The 26552-nt window shown below is 37.1% G+C and overlaps 1 long non-coding RNA gene across 1 annotated transcript in view; it reads right to left on the bottom strand.

Annotated features, from left to right (window-relative positions):
• Positions 1 to 7977: 7977 nt before the first annotated feature.
• The window catches only part of LOC122227946, a 72816-nt gene continuing 54241 nt past the window's right edge, over positions 7978 to 26552 (bottom strand). Inside the window, exon 3 of the long non-coding RNA XR_006206292.1 lies at positions 7978 to 8042. This is a non-coding gene — a long non-coding RNA (uncharacterized LOC122227946). The remainder of the gene's footprint in view (positions 8043 to 26552) is intronic.

The following is a 26552-nucleotide window of genomic DNA, read 5'->3' as shown; positions in this document are numbered from 1 at the left end:
TTAAGCTTTGGCTTCCTAATCTTTAAAATAGGAATGACAATCAATTGCTATGAAGATGAAATGAGATCGTGTTTATAAAGGAATCGGTGACAAAACATAAACCATAGGAGTTGTGGAGTCAATCTCCTTTATTGCTGTTGTTGTGAAGTGACAACTATTCAAACAACTTCAGATCACTGTCCACAGTCCTCAGTGCCCAGCAATGCCCAGTCTTCTTAATTTCCAAGGGACATTTCAAACAGAACCTTCACATTCACCTTGAATTCTAATAACTGAATTAACAATTCTCCACCCCACTCCGCCACAACCTTCCACCCCACTCCCAAAGTTTCTATTTTTACCAGAAACTTTCCCAGTCACGATTGAAGCCTACGATTAAGCCTACGATTAAGCTTCATTCATTGAAATCTCCTGCTCGTATCTTCATTCCAGTTCATCTTAGTAAAAGAGTAACTAAGCAAGCACACTACAATCAGCAATGTTGCTGTCAAACAGATACAACCCCTGCCTCAGGTTGAAGAAGTATAGAATGGATCTGGCAAAAGATCAAGATGAGCAAAACTTGAGGGTTTAGCAAAACAGGCCTGCACCAAAAACAGATTGTTGCACCATGAGGTTGCAGCCAAAGAGCTAATGATAGACTCTTGAAAAACATTAATGAGATGGAAGAGAAAATTTAGTGAGATTAGGGATCAAAGGAACTGGGGAGGCTCACAGGTTGTTCTGTTGTAGCCAATGAGTAGGTTCATGAAGTACAAGAGTCATGGGTACTGATAAAGACCAGTTGTAGCCATGGGAGAGGACTGTTAAAAGGCCAAAAAAGTGTTTGGTTTTTTTTAATATTGAAATTAGTTGTCAGGTGCATTATCCACATGGAGGCTGAAGTTATTGGTGGTGGGGGTGTAGAGAGCAACTGTGAGATGATGCCACCTTCCTCAATAAGATGTGGCAACAGGAACACAGAAGGTGACAATCAGAGTCTCATCCAGGCAGCATGAGCCTTAGGGTATTTCGTGGAAAGGTGGCTTGGTGTGAAAGAGGCGATGGGAAAGCCAGGAGAAGGTGGAAGAACTCTGGATCTTCACCTTTTTGTAACGGCTACTACTGGAACCTAGCCAGCCACGTAACTAATGTGGGGTAAAAAGATTAAAATTTGGATGGGCAACTGATGAATGGATAAAGAAACTGTGGTTTATATACACAATGGAGTACTACGTGGCAATGAGAAAGAATGAAATATGGCCCTTTGTAGCAACGTGGATGGAAATGGACAGTGTTATGCTAAGTGAAATAAGCCATACAGAGAAAGACAGATACCATATGTGTTCACTCTTATGTGGATCCTGAGAAACTTAACAGAAACCCATGGGGGAGGGGAAGGAAAAAAAAAAAAGGTTAGAGGGAGAGAGCCAAAGCATAAGAGACTGTTAAAAACTGAGAACAAACTGAGGGTTGATGGGGGGTGGGAGGGAGGGGAGGGTGGGTGATGGGTATTGAGGAGGGCACCTTTTGGGATGAGCACTGGGTGTTGTATGGAAACCAATTTGACAATAAATTTCATATATTAAAAAACAATAAAATAAAATAATTAAAAAAATTTTGGATGGGTTTCTGAAGCAACTGAGACACCACACTTTAAGAGTTTCTCATATAGAAGGAGGATTTCAGCATAGATTTCAAAGGCACATTAGAGAAATTTCTAGTAAATTTGTGAGCTGCTAAAATTATTTACCTTAAATAAATCTCGAGAGCCTTCTTCATTGCTTCTAACTTACACAGGTCACTAACCAAGACTAACAAAGACCACCTACAAAGAAAGCTAAAAATTTTATTGGCTGCATCTTAGTCGTGTGGATAGCATCCAAAGATTTCTAGTCCCCCAGATTTCATAGGATTGTGAATTTATGTAAACCACTAACATTCTGAGGTTAGTGGTGCAAAGAATAAACAGAGAAAGCTGAACGGATAATTCAAGCTGTGTAGCAATTTGGAAAAAGTAGTTCTATCTCAGATTAATAAAATGGAAATTTGCTTCTAGAACTATGTTGCTTCCTGCTACTGCCAAATCTCTTTTGCATTTGTATGATCAAAAACTCATAATCCTATTGAATGCACACAAAATTGGATAATAAAGTTCTCCAAGTGTTATTGTTAGTATCTGCTCACCAATACCAACACAGAGGGAAAGCTGCATGCATGGAAGATGTTACAATACTATAAACTTCTGAATATTTTTAATATTTTATTCTCAGTGTTCAAAAGATATGTCCAAATTAAGAATTGAAAAGTCATTTGATCACACAGAATAGGCATATCTATCACATAAAATAGTAATGTGATTAGCTATTGACTGTATGGGAAAACTAGAATTGTTACAATTTGTATTTTTACATCAAGAATTGAAGAAAAGTTTGGCTACAAAACCAATAGTTGTTCTGAAATGGCTTCCTTTTTTTCTTTTTTTCCACAATATTATGTTAAGGCTGTGAAATAAAGTTTTATCATATACTAATACCATAAAAGGAGAACACTGTGCAGGTGGGTGAGAATGTGTTAGGGGGAGGGACAGAAAGCTGACGGTGATGAACAGAAATTGATAATATAATATTGATTCTCATTTCCTCTCTCATCCCCAAATTGCCATCAGACAGACCACACAAAAAAATTCCCACTAGACAGCAAAAGTTGTGCACATAAACTCTTTCATTGAATCCAAATGCAACATATTAGAAGAATCTCAAGGGCAAATGTTTCCTTTGGAACATTAAATTGGTACAATACCAAGTACGTTCTTTTATGAACCCTTAAAACAATATGACTCATGGAAATTCTATGAAGTAGGATGTAAGTGGGGGGAGAGAAATCCTCTCCAATTTCAGCTTTATCTGAATTTCAAAATCATTTCACTAGGAGAGGGGGTAAACTTATCTCTTAAAAAAGGAATACATTTTAGTATTTTAGTACCTTAAAATACCAAGTTTTGTTTCTTTCTCTTTTGTTTTGTTTCTGGAGTTATAACAGAAATTGAGAAGTTCCTAGATTTAACGGAACATACCTACTCGATGGAGGTCATGTGGGTACTGAGTAGCACAGAAAGGGGGAAGGGTGAGGTGGGATATGTGGAATGGCATTCTGTAATAAATCCCCTGTTCAACATCACTGAATTATTTATGCGCCAGTTGCTTGCCACATGTTTATCATACAGATTATGCATATATCTTTTAGACAATGAAGAAAAACAGATACAATTTCTTTTTCATCTCACTTGGAGATGGAAGAAGATTTGTAATCATTAAAGGCATGTATCTGTGTTCTAAAATAGCTTAGGTGATGTTCAGCCAAGGAAGCCTGCATGTGTGAGGCTGGCATTGACATTTTTCTGTACCATTTTTTTTTAATGTTCATTTATTTATTTTGAGAGAGAGAGAGAGCATGCACATGCAAGCAGGTCAGGGGCAGAGAGAGAGGAAGAGACAGAATCCCAAGCAGGCTCCCTACTGTCAGCCGAGGCAGGGTTCGATCCCACAAACCATGAGATCATGACCTGAGCCGAAACCAAGAGCTGGACGCTCAACCGACTGAGCCACCCAGGCACCCCTGTGCCTCTCTTAATTTAGTGTCTCTAACTATTCATTTAATTCTATCCAAAAACCACTACCATTTATCTTTATTGAAGACACAGCATACAGCACCCATGTTACTTCTTTCCTCTAATTCCAGCACAGAAAAGGAAAGCTTCATGTTTAAGAAAATGTAACCCACAAATTAAAGTTTACAGAGGAAAAAGTTGAAAGATCCCCTTAAAAAAATTTTTTGAAGCATGAGGTATTCACCATAGATAGAGCAGAAAGGAGAAAAAAAACTAGACAGTGTGAGAAAGAAACTGAGAAGGAATAGAGAGGCCTAGAATGATATAATATCCTACAGTATTAAATTTTTAATCTCTTACCAGAGCAAGCAATTCCTCTCTGTCGGACAGTGTCATCCTAATGCAACTTCCCAATATCCTGATGACTTAGTGTGACCCACAGAGCTTCTCTTGGTTATGTACAGTTTTCTAGAAATCTGGGTCCATGGTGAGAAATCACTACACCAAGGTTTTCTTGTTGTCAAGCAAAGGCTAAGTAATTAATTTCTTGGTATTTATTTCCTTTCCCACAAGTTTATGATGTGTCCTTTTTCTCTTTTTAAAAAATTAGGGCTTCTAACAGATGTGCTGGAGAAATTCATCCACAAAGTGTGTGTTATGAAGCAAGACGATGGTATCTATCAGTTTTATACTAGTTAAGGTGAAAGGAAAGCCTCAAATATGAAATTATCTTAATATTTATTTTAAGTTTCCAATATTTTCCATGTTTCTTATGTAGGAAATTTAGGGGGTAGGGGAAGAGAATACTAAAGATCAATAAGAGACAGACTTGAAATAATATTTCAAGGACTATAGTTTTGAAATCTCTTCACTGGTATTCAAAAACCCCACTGGTTTTAAGTGAGGCTCCTTATACAATTGGTGCTGGGGAGCTAATACACAAGGGCCTGGGCGAAAGTGATTAAATAATACTATATGTGCTCTAACGCACATGCAAACATTTGGCTGAAGATATGTGTGCTTTTCTGATATCAGAGCGTGATATTCCATAGACCCACCATACGGCTCCATTATGCAGAAGGATCCACTAGAGAACTCCTGTTATGAAGCAAAGCTGAAATATCTGCCTCTTTTATGCAGGCAATATTCCATTTTAAAATGTTTTCCAATCTGGCTTAGAATAACCCCCTCTGTGAACCAAATGTGTTCGTTACCAAATATTCTCCATGGTTTCCCTCCAAGGACCGAGACAGCCTCCAGGTGTTAGTAATGACCTAATCATACAAAAGCCAGCATATTTATCTACTCTTGCCCCCAAGAAAATGTGGATATGCTTCCTTCTTAGTCTACTTTGCTTCAACAGCCTTCATACATCTGCTGATTATATATTTGTAAATCTCTCCTTTTATCTGCCCAACAGATGCATGCTGTGATGAGAAATGCCGAAGCACACATTAGAAGCAATGATGGTTATCAGCCTAGCAGAGGCTGATGGGCTTCCTCGGATCTCGCCATGGAACCAATGGAATGCCAGAAAATGATTGGCTGGGGAGCTCTTCCACATTGTCAGGAGCATTGGAAAAAGGCTGCAAGAGAATGATGAGAAAAAACCTGGAGAATGGCAAATGCTTCACTGAAGCAATCTGTTACGTGCCTCCTTGCAGAGTGGGACGCCTGGCCTGAGATCAGAGGAGAAGGAAGAGGGCTGGGAGGGGGCAAGCTAAGGAAATAGAAGCCAAGGTGAGCAGGACAGAAAGCAAAGATTTACAGCATGTATCGTAACCACACTAATATCTGGGGCTTCTCCTGAATTTAATCCAACTTCCATGATACTGAAAATTTATTATTTCCCTTATGTATTTGTGGAAAACAGACACAAAATGAGTAAGAAAAATGGAAAGAGATGGCGGGGGGGGGGGGGGGACAAAAATAAAGGGAACCAGGAGTCCAATTCCTCTTTCTTGTGCTTTTGTCAGACTAAACAAAACATTTAAAATCATCAGCAGATATTGACTGATTCTCATCATTTTGGAAGTTGCTATTCCAACCTTTTAGAAAAGGACCCGGTCCTCGTGCCATTTATTGGCCAAGGTATGACATGTACTAATAGCACGTCAGGGACAATGGCCTTTCAATGACCATCAGGTAGCAGTGCTTCTAAATTGACCAATTTTGTGTGTCAGAAGGCCAGAAGACATACAATCACATAAGAAAAACACTTTAATCCAGTCATTATAAGGTAGAAGCCAAGCAGAGTGGCTGAGGTCTTTATGGGTACAGCTGTAATTCCAGCCTAGGCTCATTCAGTCAAGAAGATTGTTTCCAGTCTACTAGAAAACACTTCCAATAAGCTTGAATTACAACCTCAATATCTTCCTTTTTTTTTTTTTCCAGGTTAACATGTGAAATAAAGAGATTTCCTCGGTGTCATAGTTACTTTAACTGCCTTCAAACCAGTGAATATGTTCCCCTCTAGAACAAAATAGCATTGTTTAATTCCAATCTTCTATCAGACTGGTGGTAACCAGATTGGTTTGGAATTTTCCCTTTTCCTTTCCTTTTCCGCAATTGATTACTGGCCTTAAAAAGATGAGAAGACAAATTTCAGCTGCCATCTTCTATGGGCATTTTCATTCATGAGTCTTTTTCTTCTTCTTCTCTTTTCCCTCACCCTCCAGTCTCCTCCTCTCCTGCTACATCAGCCAAGCTCTTACCGCACACTCACATAACTCCTGTTGTGTGTCTTTGCGACATCTAATTTGTTATGATGTATTATGCATGCAAATGTTATTGCAGAGGAGGAGTTAAGCAGAATGGCAGCTTAAAGATGCGTATTTTTTTTTTTTTTTTTTTACACTGTCACTCCCACAAAACAGCATAAAGAGATCTGGGACAACTAGATGTCATGATGCAACCATTAGAATGTCAGGATATCAAATTAAACAATAGAATCGTCCCACTGAAATCGCTTCATCTGTCATAGGCAATGAGAGTCCCAAACACAGAAGAAAGCTATCTGAAGTCAAGGCAGTTATTTGTCCTAAAATCTTCCTTTAATTTTTACATATGAAAAACAAAATGAAAATTGTGTTTTCAGCACAATACTTTTGGTGAGAAATGTACAAACCTACTTTGTCACACTATATAATTAGTTATTTTCATACCACTTAGTCTGTGAGAATTCATATTAACAAAAATGAAAACCCGAAAGCTAACTGAATAAATCTTTATGGCACCAACCACAATCTTAAAAATTAACGGATCTTACTTTGATCCTATGTCAGAAGAAGAAAACTACAATGATATGGGAAATAACTTACCTCTTACAAATCAAATATCATAGAAGACAACATACCCATTAAAAGCTAAGAGGATGTGTTTCTTAAACTACAGTGCTAAAAAATCATCTCCAAATTATTAATTTAAGGGGCATCTGGGTGACTCGGTCAGTTACACATCCGACTTCAGCTGAGGTCATGATTTCATGATTCGTAAGTTTTAGCCCCGTATCAGGCTCTGTGCTGACAGCGCAGAGCCTGCCTCAGATCCTGTCTCCCTCTCTCTGCCCCTCCCCTACTTGCTTGCATGTGAGCTCTCTCTCTCTCTCTCTGAAAGATAAATAAACATTAAAAAAGTTTAAAGTTTAAAGAAAATTATTAAAGTTGATAATACGAACTCTAAAATAGAATCTCAAATGGAATCATTTTGTATGGAATAGATTTCAGACCATAAATTTTTATTTCAAAAAAAAAAAATTCATTGACCTGGTGTTCACATGGCCAAAAGTAAAACCGAGCCTTCTTGACCTGGCTCTTAATCTAGAGCACCTTCCCATGCAAACCAGACCTTTCCCTTTCTCAGATGCACCGCTGCACACGTTATTTCTAGAGACTCAAAGGTATTTGGAAGATATTCACAGAAAGGGCTTTATATATAGGGAGGAAGAGTCCATAGTTGGGTACTACTTGAGCAAGAATAATGTTAATAGGTCAGTTGGCAATAAACATTTCACTACACCAGCTAACTCCATTGGCCTTAAAGTTCATTTCTGTTCAGTCATGATTTAGACATTTATGGACAGTACAAGATGAAGAAAAAGTGCTCCCTCAACACGTAGCAGAAGATGGCACTGACAACAGCAACTTTGGGATGAGTGGTAAAGCACAAACTCAGGCCTAAACTGGGGCTCGCACAATTCTGAGAAGCTGGGATCCAGCATGGAGACTGGTTCCCCCCTTTATTTCTTTCCCTCTTTTTAAAATTTATTTATTTACTTATTTGTATTTTAGGACAAAGAGTTAGTCTTATTCTTACTATTATGCTTGAAACCAGACTGACCTGACACACCTTTATAAAAATGCAAATCTTGGGAAGATTCAGACGTGCCTTGACATTGCACTGCTCTTCAAGGTTCTTGCTTAGCCTGCAAGAGAGCCCTCCATCTTACACCATCCTGGAATACAAGATGAAGGAATGAATGAATGAATACAAAGTGGAAACCAACTCACAGAGTGACCTGAACTTTCAGCATGTTTGCTGCTGTAATAACAATGAAGGAATCCATCTGGGTTTCCACTTCTTTGCTACATGAACTCTCAGAAACTCATTTTCAACTTTCTTTATTCTTATCTATGGAATAAATGCTGTCCAAATTCACCATAATTAAAGGGAGACTGAGTTTGCAACATGAGATGAGATCCAGTAATGTTGGAACTTACTGTGTAGCTCAGATCAGCTTTAAAAAAGCACAGTTCAGACAATACATCAGGGCTATGGGACCGTTGTCAGCAAATTAAGGAAGTGGTGCAACACTAAGCCACATTGGATTGGAAGGGAGTAGAAGGAGAACACAGTCTCTTGAAAGGCTGAGGATCTAAAGCAATGGACATTTCCTTGCATGACAACAGAACTGTGCCAGCTTGTCTTCTGGTTACCTAACAACCTTGCTTCCTCCTCTTAAATTCAGGTCAGTCTTTGACTTGAATTAAAGTAGGCCTTACCACCAAAATATAAATTATAAACATAGCTATTTAAGCCTTACAGATATAATGGTGGTTCTGGGCAGCAGGATGGTTCATCAGAATGCATCGCTGCAAGAAAAAGCAGCTGGGCTGGGTTATAAAAGAGTCTTTATTTCTTAGGCTCCTTTCTCAGTAGCCTTACCACTCTGGTTCCAGCTATATCCGTAGTAGCTGTTCTTAGCCATTGTGGGCCTCCTGCTAGTAAATTACTTCATTACTCTCATGGGAAGAAGGAACATCCATAAAGATGAAAATCTAATAACATGTCAATGGTAGTATCCAGAAATTTCTCCTTAATGATGTTAGCCTCTCTATGACCTGGCCTATTTATGCCTATCTCGTGATTCTCCATGCTATTCATTCTAGACTTCAGTAATGAGTAACTGATTACTACAAATAGAGTGAATGGACTATGCTACTTAACAGCTTTGCAACATTGCAACTTTGTATATGCTGTTTCCTCAGTGGAACACCACCACCCCTTGCCCCCCATCCCTCCTCCCAGCCAAATCACTTCGAAGAAGCTTTCCCTGACTCTCCAGTTAAGAGTTAACTGGCCCAGTGGTGATTTGCTTGCTGCCATGACTCCACCAGAGCCTCTACCACACTATCCTAAAACTGCTTTCGCTCCCATCCTGTACTCAGACAACTCTCAGGAGTCCAGGGTTCTCTCCATTATGCCAGATTTTTCGAAATCCAAATCATACACCCTAGGATTAAGATAGAGGGAGAAGTAAGGGAAATAGGAAAATTTTAGAAACAATCCAGCTACAACTACTTGAGGACAGGGAGAAAAGTAAAGGCAAAACATTAAAAAAAAAAAATTGTACCATAAGTGCACAGAACAATGATTAAGAAGTCACAATTTTAGGCTACTATAGGTGCTGGGGTCCAAGGAGGGACCCAAGGGAGCAGGGAGGCGGGACTGAGGGAGCAACAGACCCACCCCCTGTGCACCCTCTGCCTGAGTGTAGATGAGCCAAGAAGACACAAACTGAGCAGCTAATAAATAAAATAAAATAAAATAAAATAAAATAAAATAAAATAAAATAAAGTAAAGTAAAGTAAAGTAAAATAAAATAAAATAAAATAAAATAAAATAAAATAAAATAAAGTACAGTAAAATAAAATAAAATAAAATAAAATAAAATCACAATTTTATCAGTGGTGAAAACTTGTATTTTTTTTAATTTAAAAGTTACAATTTTAAATCACACTGCCTAACGTTACTTTGAAGTCCAAGAAATATAATCCTGTATAAGTGCATTGATGGCTTCTGATATTTAACACATATTTTAGTTAGAACAGCCCTGCCACTGATATCAGCGGGGGAACAAAAGCTCTTTCCTTTAATAAATGGTAGTTGGACATCCATTTGAACAGTGTGAACCACCAGCCACCTTTAAGAATATTCATCACCTGCCTTGTTAGACTTAGATGCCATCCTATGCTGGGAGGCAAACTGGTGAACTCTGTGACTTCTCTAAGTCCTTCTTAGCCCTCTGATTTTAGTTCTTTGATTTTCTATTTATGATCTTCCAGGGCAGAGGAATAGAGTTGATTTATTCACATTAAGTCCATTGATATATTTTGAATAAGGTAGAGAGGAGGGTTTTGAGTGACTCCTCACTCATCTGAAGGTCTGTGACCCGTGAACTGCCTCAAGGCTCTCTCTTCAACCTCTCTTTGGGGTATTCCCAACCTTTTCAAGCTCTTTCTTAAGCTCTCCACTCTTTGGATGAAGATTTTATTTTCAGTATTTATGGGATAAAGTCTATCCGTTAGTAAATATGTGCCTACTTCACTAATTAATAGCTATCTCTAATAAATAAGCAAATAAAGCAGTAAGGACAGAACTTCATCAAGAACACCTCCATGTTCACTGAACATCTGTGATCTCAGTGTGTAAAGTACATAGCCCCCAGGTAACACTACCCTCTGAACCGAGTGAGCTCAAATTTTTTTTCCTGGCCCATCTGTACTTGTCAAGTAAGAGCCTGGTTCAAAAATGTGCTGCAAGAAAGGGCTTTTCTACATCGTAGAGTAGCCATTTCACATCTCCCACTCTGAACCCCTCAGACGCCCAACTGCCCACATATTTCTTTTCTTATTCCTCAAAGAAACAGCAATTCTTCTATGATTGTAGTAATTTCTCTAGAAAGGTTATTTCTTGCAATTTGAGAAGAGAGCCCCTTTTTCCCTCCTCTGGGCTATGTGCACTTCAGAGCCAGTGGTTATGCCACGAGCGAGGTGGAGTGAGTGGCTTGTGCAGGTGGTATCACATCCTCTGAAGCTACTCAGAAAAGGAATGACATGGGTAGCACTTTTTAACAATCACCAGTTAGTTGAACAGTAGAGACAAATGGCCATATTCCTTCCCTACTCATGTAGTCAAGTTTGTTTTAGTAAATCCTATAGAGAAATAGAGCCACTTAGTTTCTTTAGAAATAACACCCACAAGCTGAAATGAAATATCACTGTTCATGAACACAATCCTTTTACAAGATGATTTTGTACTAAAGAAAAGTGTTTTGCTTTCTAACTTGTTTTTGAAAACGTAATTTGGAATTGTATAATGGAATTTTGATCAAAAGTGTGAATAAGTTTTCTGCAAGTAACTACAAACCCTTACATGCACTCTATTTCAACGGTAATTATTTCTCTCAATCACAATGTTTTATGATTCATATTCTTACAGATAATAGAGAAAGCTACTGTGTAGCAGTACGGTTGTGAAATATCTGTCTTGACAAAACTTCTAAAACTTACATTTTAAATTTTTTCATAAAGACATGCTAATTGAAACAAATAAATGTATTTTCTTTTTTGTTGTTTCTATATTCCAAAATGACAATGGAAAAAGTAAGTCCAAGAAAGTTAAAAAGCATTTATTAAATATCCACTGTGAATCTGGCACCAGAGTAAACGTACAAAGACAGCCTTAAAAAAAGAATTGTGCAGGGAAAGACACATTTATGTTAAGGGTCACCTTTATCATCTCCACTAATGCTGGTAAAAATAAGCAATGTATATTAGTTATTATAATATGGATGCTGTAGCAAACCAAATGCCAAATTTCATGGCTTAACCCAATAAAATTTATTTCATGACTCACATAACAGTCTAATTCCGCTGTCCCTGGTGAGCATGCAGCTTTCTACATTTTCATTTACACACAAAGGCATTTCATATTGTAGCTGTGCCTTCTTGTAGGGTCTTGGAAGGGTCCTCAGGCAGCCAGATGATGGGGAAAGGCGAGAAAGATCATGTACAAGAGAAGTTTAAGGATCAGGTCTGAAAGTTGTGCCTATCACTTCTGCTGCTTACTTGCCCTTAGATAGAATTGGGTTACATGGCCACATCTCACTGCAAGAGAAGGACAGAAAATGTAATACAGCTGTGTGCCCAGGAAGATGAAGGAAAGGATTTGATGAGCAGCTAGCCACAAAATGACTTCATAGAAAGAACAGTGGGTGGAAATCAAAAGGCAGAATTTTAGACTTTGCAGCACTTAGTAGTAGTGTGTGACGTAGGATAATGTTTTGATAGTTTGGGGCCATAATGTTTGCATAAATTAGTTAGTTAGGCATGATATTCTGATCCTGCACCAGGAAAGTATAAGAATAAATTTATGGAAGCACAGTGAAGTTAGGTGGAAATTAAAATATAGTTGCTGCAAACTGGAAAATGCTATCATAAATCTGCTTAAAACATACCTTATCAGGGTACCTGGGTGGCTTAGTCGGTTAAGCATCTGACTCTTGGTTTTGACTGACATCATGATCTCAGGCATTGAGATCCTGGGATCAAGCCTCGCGTCAGGCCCCACACTGACAGCACGGAGTCTCTCTCTCTGCCCCTCCCCTGCTCATACATGTGCGTGTTCTCTCTCTCTCTCTTAAAATAAGTAAAAAAATAAGCTTTAAAACAAAACAAAACATACTTCCTTAACAGCTTTATTGACATATAATTGACATACAACACACTTCATGTGTTTAATGGATACAGGTTAAGTTTTCACACACACACACACACATACACACACACACACACACACACATAAAAGCATCACATCGAGAGAAACATATCCTACACCCCCAAAAGTTTTCTCTTGCTACATTGCTATCTTCCATACCCTATCCATCCATGCCCCATTTCTAGGCAACCACTAATCTATTTTTTGTCACTTTAGATTAGTTTGCCTTTTCCAGAATTTTACACAAATAAAAACAAACTCTTTTTTTGACCGACTTCTTTCATCTATCATAATTGTTTTGGGGATTTATCCATATTGTTGTATATATCAACGGTTCTTTCCTTTTGATTGTTGAATATTCCACTGTATGTATATAACACGATTTGCCTATCCATTTACCTGTTGGTGGATATTTGGATTTTTTCCAGGTTTTTGCTATTACAAATAAAGCAGCTATGAACATGTGTACACAAATATTCGTATGGGGATATGTTTTCATTTTGCTTGAGTAAATACCTGAAGCTGGAATGCCTGGATCGTATTGTCCTCTGGTTCTTCTTTCTACTTTTTCTGCCTTCTTTTGGGTTAGTTGATCGGTTTTTATGATTCTGTTATATCTCTTCTATTGAATTATTATTTGTGTCTCTTTTAACCATTTTTGTGGGTGCTATAGGGTTTTTCAATATGCACTTTTAAACTATCTGAATCTATTTTCAAATAATATACCACTTAAGTTGTAATGTTATGATTTATAAAAATACATCCCAAATCGCTCCCTGATATTTTTTGCACCACTGTTATTTTTAAAACATATACACTAAGCACACATTATATTGTTACTCTTTCTGACTTAACAACCAGGATCTCTTAGAGACATTAAGCTATAAGAAAAATAGAAATTTCATTTTACCTTAGTTTATTCATTTTTCAATATTCCTCAGTTTTTCTGATTGATATCATAATACTTCCGCCTGAAAACCCTCCTAAAAAAAACATAATAACCTGCCTCCTTTGATAGACTATGTAGAATAGGTCTACTAGAAACGAATGCCCTCCACTTTTGTGTGTCTGAGAAAGTATTTTTCCTCCACTTATAGAAAATACCTCTGCTGGGCATAGAATTCTGGGCTAACGGGGTTTTTTGTTGTTATTGTTTGTTTGTTTCTTCGTTTTAACAGGTTTTTGTTTTTCTTCTGTCAGCATTCTAAAGATATTACTTGTCCTCTTGCTTCCGCGATTTCTGATGAGAAGTCTGGTGTATTTATTATCTCATTCTACCATACGTAATGTATCTTTTTCCCGCTGGCTGCCTTCAAGTCATCTTTTGTATTTCATTTACAGTGGCTTAAATATAAAATGTCTGGTGTGGTCTTATGATATTTATTCTACTTCATGTTCTCTCATCTTCTTGGACTGGTTTGCATATCTGTCAATAATATTAGAAAACTTTCTTCAAATATTTCTACTGCCCCATTCTCTCTCTTTTCCTTCTGGAATTCCAACTATGCCTCTATTATACCATTTGATATTGTCCCACAGCTCTTGTATGCTCTATGGTGTTTGACTTCTTAATCCCCCAACTCTTTGTACTTTCTGTTTCAATTTGTGTTATCTGTTGCCTTCTCTTCAAGTTCACTAATTCTTTTCTTGGCTGTATCAAGTCTACTGATGAGCCCATGAAACACATTCTTCATCTCTATTAGCCATGTTTCTCACTTCTTGTGCTTCCATTTGATTTTTCCTACTTCCTATTTCTTTGTGGATATTACCCATCTGATCTTGCACTGCAATCTAATTTTTTCCATTAAAATTCTTAATATATTAATCATATTTAAAATTCTTGTCAATGAGGGCATTAAGGAGGGCACTTTTTGGGATGAGCACTGAGTGTCACATGTAAAAGAGGAATCACTGGGTTCTACTCCTGAAGACAAGACTACACTGTATGTTAACTAACTTGAATATTAAAAAAAAAAATTCTTGTCAAAGAGTTTCAACATCTGTGTCACAACTGAGTCTAGTCCTAGTGATTGATTTGTGTCTTCAGAATGTTTTCCCATGTCTTTTTGGATGCCTCACAGTTTTTTGTTGTTATTGTTGAAAGCCAGACATCTTGTGTAGGACAGGAGATATTGAAATAAATATTTTTAAGCTTGGAAATAAGCAGAGTTTTTGTTTGTTTGTTTGTTTGTTATTATCATTATTATTATTATTATTATTGCCAATTAGTGAAGGGTTTATGATGGTCTAGTCAGGAGTTGAACTGTGTTTGAGATTTGTTGTTGCTATGATGGGTCTCGGTTCACCACAGGATTCAAATTCCCTGAGTGATACCTTGGGTTTAGAGATGGGATGGTTGCCAAGGAAGGTTTTAAAGTGTTTGCTCTCCCCTTGGTATTAGTGCTGTGTTTTCTTATTGCACTTCTCCCCAGATAGAATCTATTCTTTGCAGCTCTCTCAGCTATATTCCACTGTTATTTTTACTCAACACTTGTTTGCCTTAATTCTGGGTGGACAGTGTCTATGAGCCCAGCTAGTGTCCTTCATAAGAAAGGACACTGCCTCTCTTCTTATTGTAATGTTGAAACTGGAACTTATTCTGTTCCTCCTCAAGTGGTGTTTTTTAAAAAACTCCCTTTTCCAAATTGCAGTGGGTTCCCACCAGTGCCCTAAAGCAACACATTTGTGTTGTTCTTTACCACCAATGCCCACCCTCAAAGGTTAATTAAGGCTTTTGATCAGAAAGGGAAATAGGAAAAATAGTTCTGGGTAGAGTTATGGCAGTGACTGTCTTTCCTTTCTCCCAAAGAGAACCATGAGAAAACCTATCTCAGGCCTCTTCCCATCATCCATCTTAGTGCCTTGTGGGGCTAAGGCTTTTCTTCCAAGAGTGTGAGAATGTTGTATTATCTGAAGTCCTCAGGAGCTTTTTCACTCTTATTCCAGTGCTCATTCCATCTTTAGCAATTTGTTAACAATTTTTAGCTATATCCTCTTACCACCTTTTAAACAGCCAGTGGTGTCTGCCCCAGGTAAACAAATGCTTGGATCCTATTTCTCTCTCTAGTTGCCTCACTACTCCCAATAATTCACATTTCAATTCTCTGGCAAATTCAAGAAGAATCATTAATTTGCAGTTTATATTTTCCTGTTGCATGTTACATGTCCCTATTATTTCCAAGTCTCTCCATCTCTAAGCTGAAATAGAAGCTGACCTGGTTATAAAATTCTTCCTTGGCAGTTATTTTTCTTTCAAAATGTCACTCCACTATCTTCTCACTTGCATTGTTTCTAAAGAGAAATCTGCCTCAATATTTCCTTTTTTGTTCCTCTGTAGATCACAGAAATCATCTGGCTGTCCTTAAGATTTTCATTTTATCACTCATTTTGAGTAAACAGGTTATTTTGTTCCTTAGTACAGTTTTCTACTTGGAGTTCATTGAGCATCACGGATCTGTGGGTTTGTAGTTTTCAGCAACTCTGGAAAGTTTTGCCATTATTTCTTCAAACATTTTCTGTCCTCCTGTCTTTCAGGATTCCAATTACATATGTGTGAGGTTGCCAGAGAAGCTGTCCCCAGTTTCCTAACGATCTGATTTTTTTGTTGTTTTCTTTGAGTCTTCTCCATTTCTGTTTTTCATTTTGGATAGCTTCTGCTACTAGATCTGAAAGTTCACTAATCATTTCTTCTGCAATGTCTTATCTATCATTAATCCTATCCAGCGTATCGTTTCATGTCAGACATTAGAGTTTTCATCTCCAGAAGTTTGATTTGGGTCTTTTTTGCATCTTCCATGTCTCTATATAACATTTTCAATTTTCCTCTGGCTTTTTGAATATATGGAGTACGATTATAATAATTGTTTTAATGTCCTTGTCTGCTAATTCTAACCTCTGTTTCGGAGTTGGGCTGCTTTTCATTGATTAATTTTTCTCCTCATTATGTATTTCATTTCCCTGATCCTTCTCATAACTGGTAATTTGTTGATTACATGCCAGAAATTGTAAATCATACTTTGTTAAGCACTGGATATTTCTATTTTCCTCTAAACTTCTTGAGCTTTCTTCTGGGATCTAGTTAAGTAACTTGGAAACTGTTTGATCCTTCTGGGTCTTGCTCCTAAGATTTGTTAGGCTGAAGTAAAAACAGTAGTCGATGTCTCATTTTTCCCCTCTGCTGAGGCGAGACCCTTCTGAGTATTTACCCAATTCTCTGAATTACATGATTTTCCAGTCTGTCTGGGAAATAAGCAATATTCTTGGCCTAGTGTGAGCTCTGACTACTGTTGCTTTTAATGCTATCAGCTAGTTCTTCGCTTGGGCTCCAGTAGTTTCCTCACACATATTTGCTGAACAGTGCCTTCCTAATTACTCAAGAAAGACTACCTACAGATACCTACGGGTTTTTTTTTATTTGGTTGGTTGGTGAGTTTTTGGGCACCTCAGTCTCCCAACACTCCCAAACAGCTCCTTTACCCCCAAATCAAGAAGTCTACCATACATTGCCTAGAGTCCCCATCCAGGTACTGCAGCCTGGAAATCCTCTGGTACCAATAAGCTGGGATAATTATAAAACTCACCCCATATGTAACCTGATTCTTAGGAATCACTGCCCTTCATTCTCTAATGTTCAAGTTCTTGAAAACTCTGTATTTTGTCTACTTTCTCAGCTATTTCAAGTGGAGAGGATAAATCTGATGTCCTATTACTCCATCTTGATTGAAAGCAACAGTCTTAAAACATATTTTAATACACAAAATATGCTGAACTCTTACAGAATACAGAACTTCCTCATTAGAAACAACCATGGCATAAAGTGCTCCTGGTAAAATAGTGATATGGTGTAGTTTTAGCATTTACACTAGATGGCTGAGATTGTTGTTTTTTTTTTTTTCTTCTACTCAATATCCATTCCCTTTTTCCTATGACATTACATCAAAACTTCTTTGGAGATTCTGCCTTTCTGACTAGTCCATGTGGTTTATTTGGGACTCCATTCCTAGTTTCAATAATTCAATAACTGAAAAATAGTATTTCAGTGTATTTTACATTTATGTGTGTGTGTATTATAAAAATGAGGTTAAGTAAATCTTCATTTGCTTAAGAACCATTTGTATTTCCCTTTCAATGAACTGTCAGTTCATATTCTGGGTCCAAACTTCTTAACATTTTCTATAAGCACTCTCTGTAGTTGAGAGATTAACCCATTTGTCTCGTATACTAGTTACACTGACTAATTGCTTGCTCATTAAGTTTTACCTTGGGTTAAGACATTTATTTATTTATTTATTTATTTATTTATTTATTTATAGCAGATGATCTTCATTTTTATATAGGAAACCTTTTCTTTTTTGACTTCTACATTTTCCATCATAGTTAGACTTCATATTCCTATGAAGGATTTCCAATGTCTTATTTTAGTACTTCTATTGTTTTTTTTCTTTATTGTTTTCTTACATGCTTACTGTTTTCTTTTATTAGTTTCTACAATTTGTTAACAATTTTCCCCAACTATTCCAGCCATGATGGATTGTTTTTGAATTCTTCCAGCAATGATTGGCTCACCTCATTTATTATTTGCGTTCTTAGTATTTTTGTATTATGGTGTTTCATGTTTGTCATGGTCCCAGGCTAAACTATGAGCTCAGTGACAACACGGATCACAAATTGTCTTTCTTCATGAACACAAAGTCCTAGTACAGTGCTAAACACAGACTATAACCCGCCAAAGAATAGTTGTTGATGCCAAGGTGTAAAGGAAGGTATTGTGTTCTCCATCTTATTAATTCCTCAGCATTTTTTAAGCGGTGTGCTTCTAATCATTGCTCAATTAATAATTTTAGAAAAAGTGGCTATCTGTTTAACAATTAAAAATGTGCTTTCTTTGTGCTACAATAATTTAAAAAATCTAATAGCATATACATTTGACATATGTATAATATGGAATGATAAATATACAATTTATAACAACAGTATTCTTGCCATAATTCAATGGACTTTACATGGTTTAATTTCAACTTCACAATGACTTCAACAGTGACTTTTCCTATGATGATATTCTAATTTCTTCAAGGTATGACACAATCTTATTTGATGCCTATGGTTTAAAAAATAATTTTCATCATATTTCTTGAACTCCTGATTTTCTAAATATTGTATATCTTAGGCAAATTAATTTCCTGAACCCATTCCCCTAGCTATACATGGAAATAATAAGATCTTTGTTCACAATTCAAGAATTAAGAAGTGAAGAAGAAAAAGAAGAAAGAAAAAAAAACCCTGAAACTAAAATGCTAGTACACAGCCTGGCATATAGCCAATGTTCATAAAATGTTATTATCATCATTATGAGTATCTCTTCATCTTTGTTCCATGTTCTTTCTTTCAGTTTTTTTTATCATCTTTCACATGTGTGATTCCTTTCCTTTTTTTCTACCTTTCTTCCCTTTTTTTATTATTCCTATTGTTTTTTCTTTAATATGCTCACTTGCTCCAATCTTGTGTTAACTTCATGCTTCTACTGTGAGTACAATTCCTCACTTCATCAGACATCTTGAAATATTTGGTAACATGATGGGCTCTACTTAAATGCCCAGTTTTAATTTATTTTTACCTGTATTAGGTAAGTATTACTTCAAAGATGCTCAACAAATATAAGCACCCAGCATGAGCACTGAGTGCCCATTCTCCAGATGCAGGAGATGCAACCCTCTTCTCCTCCACCATGCACTCCTTCCCTTACACATTCCCCTTTCTCCCCGTAGCTCCATCACAGAACTAAGCGGGGAAAATTGTTCCCAGTGTAAAAAAGTACCATAAAAAGGCACCTCAGGTCTGCCATGTCACAAGCGTAATGTGGAGCTTCTTGCCACTTTTCACAGGGCCTTACCTGCCACTTCTGAAACTATCATCTCGAATAATGAATCATCAAAGTAAACTACCATTTATTGGATGTTTGCTACTCACCAAGCAATATTCTAAAAGTTTTATGAGTGTTGTCTCATAGAATCTTTGACAACACATTCAGATAGATATTATGACCTACTTGCACAGACTTGGAGATGTTAAGTAAGTTACCCCAAGGTCATAGAGCTGGAAGGTGGCAGGCACAGTTGAACCCAGACACATATGACTCCACAATCCATGCATTCTGCTCCTAACCCCGATCCTACCCTTTAAGAAAAGGAAGTACATTCACCATGTCACTTGACATTTTTCCTCTCAAAACAAAACACCTAGTGTGAATGACAGAGTACTGAAGAATTGGCTTCGAACCTGGAAAATGCCTAAGAAATAGCCAATCACATGACCTCTGAACCACAGGGAGATATCACAGAACAAGTTAAAAAAAGAAATGCTTCAGTGAAACAAAATTTCCAAGAGGGACTGAAAATGCTCTTTCGATACACTACAATATTTTACTAAGGGTACAGTATATTTTCTCTTCAATCTTGAAGTGGAGAAAATGTCAGCCTTGCTTTCATATTTCTTTAAGTTCAGGATGGTCAAATATTGAACTTTAGACCCTCTCAACTGATAAGGTTTCAGTATCTCTTGAACTCCTTTTATCGTATGAACAAAATGAATTTCTATTGTCTGTTGTTTGTTCTAAACTCCTGCCTGCTTTTTTTTTTAACTCTGTTTTTAAATTAGTAATTTTCACTACCTCATGCAATCTTCTAAATTACTTTTTAGAGTGCTGGCTATTAATATTTTAGGTAGCTTTGATGTTTTACTTTATAGTCTTCAATTTTATTTTACATTTCACAGGTTCCTAGTTGCAAATAATCCTACAGGCAATTTTCTCACACTGCAACTATTCCTTGAAAGATATGCTAATGCAGCACGACACTTGCAATACTGGGGGTTAAGTTAATCACCCAAAATGAGTTGTATTACTGTCAGCAGTGTATAAAGACATCCCATAGTGAATTACAAGGAAGGCTAGCTTTAAAGCTGCATTTCAAAAAATACCCAAAGCTAGAGATGAACAAAAATAAGCATTTATTTCAAAGTCCATTGAGCTAAAGAATCAAACATTTGTTATTTCTGGTCTCAAAGTTACCCAATATAAATAAAGGGATTCATATCCTTTTCAAAATTTAATTACCAGGAAACCCTTTACAGATTGCACACTCTGGGCCAGACAAACACTGCAAAGCAGTTTCTATCTTCATATGTGTCTACAGAAAAAGGAAGAAATCACTAGTTTGCTCTCTGTTGAGCTGAACCACATGCCATCTCTAAAAACCGGGGGAGCAAATTGCCCTCCTCTCTTCCCTCAGTGAAAGGGATGCTCATGGCAGCATCACAATCTAAACATGACTTGGTCAGAAATCAGGAGGCAGAAGGTTGTGCATGTATTCATCTATTTCTTTCCAGCATGCAGCCTTTATCTGTGTTTTATGCATAGGTTAAATAGGAGACTCAGGACCTGCCAGTTATGTGACACTTTCAAATCTTTGAAATCCCAGTCACTTCAATACTATTTTGTATCAATCTCATAACAGTAAAGACGCACCCCCAACCACCCTAATTTCTTGCTTCCAACATTCCTGACTTTGTTCTTGGGGGAAATTACCAATACTTTGCTCCCATGCCCGATGCAGAGCCCCACTGCAGCTCCATTTTCTCTATGCTCTCACACATACAGTGCTAAGGGCAGCCATCACTGCCAGCCTTGATTCTGATCAGCAGCATCACACACATTGCTACAGTGTTTTTTTCATAGAGGCGGCCGATTAAGGACTTTCAGGGAGCCTTAATCCTTTCTTTCAGAAGGGTACTTCTCAGCAGACTGGTTGCTCAGAGGCCAACTGAGGTAGAGTTCTGAGCTGCATTTTAAAACAGCAGCAAGTCTGCACTTAAAATGATCTAGATTTTTCTTTTCTGCCTTGCAAAAATATTGAAATAAGATTTAGTTACACTGTTGTGATACGCATTTTTATGAGAGAAGAAATATATTGTGAAAAGCACGTTACTTCACTTGATAAGATCAAGAGAGTGGGGAAGGAATAAAGGTTTACCAGGAACATAGTATTTATTTGCCATGCATATTTGATATGAGTTCATTAAATACGCAATAGAAGTGTCAACATAGAGTGCTGTTTAGATCAAGCTATGAAAACAAACTGCCCTGGTATTAACATTGGAATATACTAAGCTGTGGTTAAATATAAGCCTATTTACTATACGGTAAAGAAATATTTTATTGACTGTTGTTAAATAACCATCTATTTAGCCTAATTGAATTTACCCCCCCCCCTTTTTTAATAAAGACTGATGGATCGAATACTATGACAGTGTGCTTGGCACTTTTACATGCCATCTCTGCTATTTCATGGATTTTTCTTTTCTCACCCATTGACATTCAATAATTAGCAATTATCACCAGTCCGTGCCTAATTTGAGAGTATTTTCTCAGTCTCACTGGACCACTGCCAAAGCTATCTCCAGTGAGGAAGCAAAGAGCAGAAGCATCTCTTTAAGAAACACTTGCTGTAAAACTGAAGTACGTCTGACTGCACCACAGCATGAAAATCCACTCACTGGCACAAGTAAGTGTTTCATAAGACAGAGTAGACTCATTTGAGTCTCTTCTGGGATTTGAATTTAAACATAGATATTTTGGATTAAAACGCAGATACCTCGGGCAGAAGTAGAAGGCTGGTAGTCTTCCTGGCACATTGCCTTCCTGACGATCATTAACATAATGCAAAAGTATGAAGATAGGAGACTATTATTATCCTCGTGTCTCATGCAATATGCAGGAAAGCTAAACCTTCTGTAATTAATACTGACCCTTCCTTTACTGGTAGCTCTCATACCAATTTTTAGGAAAGAATATCAGAAGAACAAATGCATACTTAAAGTTGTAAAAACCCAGGCTTTTGCCTTACAAAGGATTTCTGCCGCTGTTCTGACCTTGATCGTTTAGGGCAGTAGAAATAAAGGTCATGAGTACAGATGTTGCTATCAGGATATATAAACACTTTACAAACATAAGGGAAACATCAAGACTTATTCAAACTAATTGATAAGATGTTTGAACTAGGTAGTCAAATGCCATTTCCTTGATTAAAGTTAGTAGTGCAAAAAGTACACTCATCAAATATTCTTAATTTTAATGTTGTATTTTTTGGTTGTTTGTTACTTTGTGATTTCTGAAGCACCTATTAACAGAGTTGTTGATGTGAAGTCTGAGATGGTAAGTTTTAAATTATTTTTAAATTTAATGGCAGTGTATATTCTTTGCCTTCCTCTCCTTAGCCTTTTAGTTGAAAGCGTTTGAATGTATAACTATTTTTCAAGGTTCAAGATTCAAAAGAAATGGGTATAAACTCTAAAATTGTCTTCCAATTGTATTGCTGGAATAGTGGATTCGAATTACCTGGTTTCAGTTCTCTGTCATTCTTTTTAAATTATTTTTTGCAAATTTCCTACCGCCACCTAGCCTAATTCCAGGTAAGGAGTTTCATGTCATAGTTGGACTCTGATAAACATGACAATTAAAGTATCAAGGTCCTCTCTCTAGAGGGAAAAACAGGGTTTTCATATGACTAGGCAACATACAATTTTCCCCAGTGATTTCAACCAAGTCATTTGTTACTTTGTACAAATATCACTTTAGATAAATGCAGACAAAAACCACTTCATTTAACTTTTTTTTTTCTCTTCGGGACCACCTCCCGCTTAAAATTTTAGCTAACAAGTGAGACCAACAATCAGCTAAGTTGGTCTCAAATTAGTTAGCTCCTGGTAAGTCTTAATGTTTTTGTTCATATTTTAGTTGATACAACACTGAATACAGAAATTCACTTCATTAATGAAAAATTGGTCAATTGCTGCAGAGCTCTCAAATGCATTGTTGTGAATGTTCAGTACATTGAGACTGGCAGGTGCCAAGGAACTGTACAAACTCACAACTTCTCCGCTGCACCTGCTTCTGCCTTCCTTTCCCAACATTTGGTGGGTCTGCCTTTTGCTCTCAACAGTAGCATTATTAATTCAGCCAACCAAGACACAAACCCCAAAGTCATCTTTGACAACTCTTCCTCCTTAGCTTCCATTTTGCTGCCTGCAGTACTTCTCCTCTTCGATCCATCCACTCCTTTGTTGCCATAATCATCGTTCTAAAATGAGGTTCAAATACAGCTGCAAGAAAACGTGGTATGGTCGAAAAGGAGAGGACACTAGGATGATAGTATTCAGCACCTTGTTATTTATGTCATTTATGCTGCTGCTCCATCTATTCAGCTCAAAACAAGAACAGGCTTTGGAATCCAAGTTATGATTTTGGATGTAACACACACAATCAGGTATTCTTGGACAAATTATTTGACCTTAATAAGCAGCGGTTTCTTCATCTGTAGAATTGGAATCCCTCTTAACCCAAACTCAATTTCATATAATTTCTAGTCAACCAAGCCTCTTGAATGAATAGTCTACATTCATTTTTTTCTATACTTTCATATAATCAATCCATCGTATGAAAAATCTAGTTTCATTTCTACCCCCACAACTAAAACTACTCTTGGCCAAGTCAAACTCTAACCCCAGACTCAGTGGACATATTTTAGCCCACATCTTAGTGAACCTATTCTTGCAATTTAGCTCTATTAGTTTGATTAGTGAGTAATCAAACATTCTAGTTCCTTTCCTCGTTCTCCATATCTGTTCGACTGTTCTTTCCTTATATCCTTCATGGGCTTCTATTTTATTCAAATCCAGGTTTGTCCTCAGGTTTCCATCTCAACAATTATTTCCCCTTACCTCTGTTTCAGATTTGCATATTAACTTTACATATATAAATATATATAATACATATATATAATACATATATATATATATATATATATATAAAATACATATAAAATCTCCAGTAAGTCTCCAATCTCCTCTTAGATATTAACATAAAATCTTCTTCAATTTCCAAAGCAGAAACCTGCCTCTCTCTTCATCACTCACCATGTGGTTAATCACCTAATACTTACAATTTTCTCCTGATTATTTCTTGTATATACTACCTGCTTTCTATTTTTCTTTTCACTGATCTAGATCGGTCCCTCCTGTTTTCCCGGACTAAAGTAATAGCCTTCTAATTCAACTCCCTCTGGTTTTTCCTACTTGGTGCTGCATCCTCTCCACAACAATGAAGTGATAGATCTAAAATCAAGTCTGACTATCTATTCCTCTACTTAAACTCTTCCAGTGGTTCCCCATGTCCATGGCTTCTTGGCATGGTATGTCCATATCTACCCACACAACTTCGCAGTCCACCCTTACTGCCATAAAAATTGTATTTGTTGTGTGACACGATCTTATTATACAATTAGCTTATACCACACTTCAACTTTAAGCTTTGTGATTCATCTGTGTCTTTGCTTTGATTGCTCTCTCTGCTTGATATATTCTTCCTACTTTTCAACTTCCAGATCCATTCTTCAATACTCAGCAAAAAGAATTTTTCAATAAATTTCTAACCCAATTTAAAAAGATTTTTTTCTATATCATTCTTAGCACTGACCACAATAAAAGTGAAATTATAATTTTATGTCAATTTCCCCTACTAGATACAACCTACCCAAGGACAGGATCTGTATCTTAATCAACTTTGCACTGTCAGCACCTAGCATAGTACTATATGCATGGAGATGATTCTATGAAGACACCCGATTTCTGTCGTGGGCTACTGAGTAGATGATGATGCTATTCAGTGAAACTAAAATAAAGGGAGCCACAGGCATGTGGAGCTAGACTACGTGTTTGAGATGTTAAAGGACATTCAGATGAAAATATATAGTAGGTAGAAGAGTATATGAGTCTGAGTCAGGCATTTAGGAGGGATCTGGGCTAGAGAGAAAGGTTACAAAGTCATAATTATATAAATGGCAATAGCTCAATAAGGAAGTTCGTGAATTGTTTTCTGTGTAAACTTCCATGCTGAAAGCTAATTATTTAGACCTTCTGCTTTAATCAGAGTTGCTACTACAGAAAATCATTTTAATTAACTCAAATACTCAAGAATCTGGATAACTGCAATATCCTTTGGTCTAGATTAAGACACACAGTTTAGATTTCAACTAGACTATTATGCTATTGTTTTGGAATTGAGAATTACCCACATGAAGCTATTAAATAATCATGACAAAACATATAAATTGAAAGGCTGAATTAAACATTACTGAGTTCTAATAGTCATGACAATAAAGAATAAGTGTTGCTTTGTGGTATAAAAAGTGGACAATATGCCTGTAAGTCTAACATACTCAAGACTTCCAAACCCATGTTAATAGGGGCTATAATAAAATATGAATTCACTTGTATATGCAAAGGCAATATAAAATTGTCTGGCTAAGTCAGAGTGGCCAAAATGAACAAATCAGGAGACTATAGATGCTGGAGAGGATGTGGAGAAACGGGAACCCTCTTGCACTGTTGGTGGGAATGCAAATTGATGCAGCTGCTCTGGAAAGCAGTGTGGAGGTTCCTCAGAAAATTAAAAATAGACCTACCCTATGACCCAGCAATAGCACTGCTAGGAATTTACCCAAGGGATACAGGAGTACTGATGCATAGGGGCACTTGTATCCCAATGTTTATAGCAGCACTCTCAACAATAGCCAAATTATGGAAAGAGCCTAAATGTCCATCAACTGATGAATGGATAAAGAAATTGTGGTTTCTATACACAATGGAATACTACGTGGCAATGAGAAAGAATGAAATATGGCCTTTTGTAGCAACGTGGATGGAACTGGAGAGTGTGATGCTAAGTGAAATAAGCCATACAGAGAAAGACAGATACCATATGGTTTCACTCTTATGTGGATCCTGAGAAACTTAACAGAAACCCATGGGGGAGGGGAAGGAAAAAAAAAAAAAAAAAGAGGTTAGAGTGGGAGAGAGCCAAAGCATAAGAGACTGTTAAAAACTGAGAACAAACTGAGGGTTGATGGGGGGTGGG

This window comes from Panthera leo, chromosome C1 (genome assembly GCF_018350215.1).
Source record: "Panthera leo isolate Ple1 chromosome C1, P.leo_Ple1_pat1.1, whole genome shotgun sequence".
In the NCBI taxonomy this organism is placed as follows: domain Eukaryota; kingdom Metazoa; phylum Chordata; class Mammalia; order Carnivora; family Felidae; genus Panthera; species Panthera leo.
This window is presented reverse-complemented; position numbering and strand designations above follow the sequence as displayed.